The sequence below is a fragment of the Aplysia californica genome, unplaced genomic scaffold (assembly GCF_000002075.1).
Source record: "Aplysia californica isolate F4 #8 unplaced genomic scaffold, AplCal3.0 scaffold00259, whole genome shotgun sequence".
NCBI classification, from domain to species: Eukaryota; Metazoa; Mollusca; class Gastropoda; order Aplysiida; family Aplysiidae; genus Aplysia; species Aplysia californica.
Genome location: NW_004797529.1, coordinates 522,491 through 523,669, shown reverse-complemented (window position 1 = coordinate 523,669; position 1,179 = coordinate 522,491).

Sequence of the window (1,179 nt, the reverse complement as noted above, 5' to 3'; positions counted from 1 at the left end):
ACTTCCTCGTTGGTGATCCTGTCTGTCCATTTGATCCTCAGCAGCCTCCTCAGACACTTGTTCAAGAAAACCTGGATCCTCTTTATGCACATATGGGATGCGTTCCACGTCTCACATCCATACAACAAGATTGACTTCACATTTGAGTTGAAAATTCTAAGCTTTGTTCATAATGAGATATCCCTGGTCCTCCAAATCCTGCTCAAAGAAATAAATGCACCTGTGCCTTTCCAATGCGGGACTTTATTTCAGCGCCTGTTCCTCCCTCTCTGTCAATTATACTCCCAAGATAGCAGAACGATTCAACGTCTTCTAGTGCATTTCCTTGTACTGTGACCTGCTCCTTTCGCCGTGCATCTATCCTTAGGACTTTCGACTTTCCGGGGTGGATCCTCAATCCAACAGACTCGGATAGGCTGTTTAAAATTATCGTCTTTGCTTGCATCTGTTCCTGAGAGTGTGACAGAAGTGCCAGGTCATCTGCAAAGTCCAGATCGTCCAACTGTGTCCATGGTGTCCACTGTATACCGTTTCTCTTTCTGTGTCTTCTGGTGGTTTCCTTCATCAGCCAGTCAACTGCCAATATGAAGAGGAGCGGTGATAAAGCAGGAATGCACTTTTACTCACGGACCTGCGCCATTACTCAATTCTCAGGCCTAGCAGTGAGGGGATTAAGAGTAGTGTGCACAGGCGTGTTGCCATGACGGAAGCTCAACACCTTGCTCAATCAGACCCGGCCGCTGTCTTCTGATCGCTGATCTCAGCTTTGTTTGAAGAACCATCTTGTAATAGTCAGTAGAGACTGTCGGGCCAGCGGGAAGTCAGTTCAAAACCACAGGCTTGTGATTGAAAAATTATTTTGAGCATATTTTTCAATGCACATTGCATGTATCGAGCTTTTTAGGGTTGTGGTAATGCTGGGTTTCTCCATTCTGCAGATTGTTTTTCCAGTTCTGGATACCACTTCTGCTTCACATCATATTTTGTTATGACTTTACTTTTTAAAAATATGTCCCTTCATTCCATGCGGCTTTCATTTCTCCTCTAAAATCACAGAATTAATTTAGAGCCTTGACTTTCACATGTATTTTCACATGTCATTTAAGAGTCTGTTTTTTTATAACTTGGGCATGTTTTCAATGCTTGGCACATAAAAATGTCGTAATATATACATATATA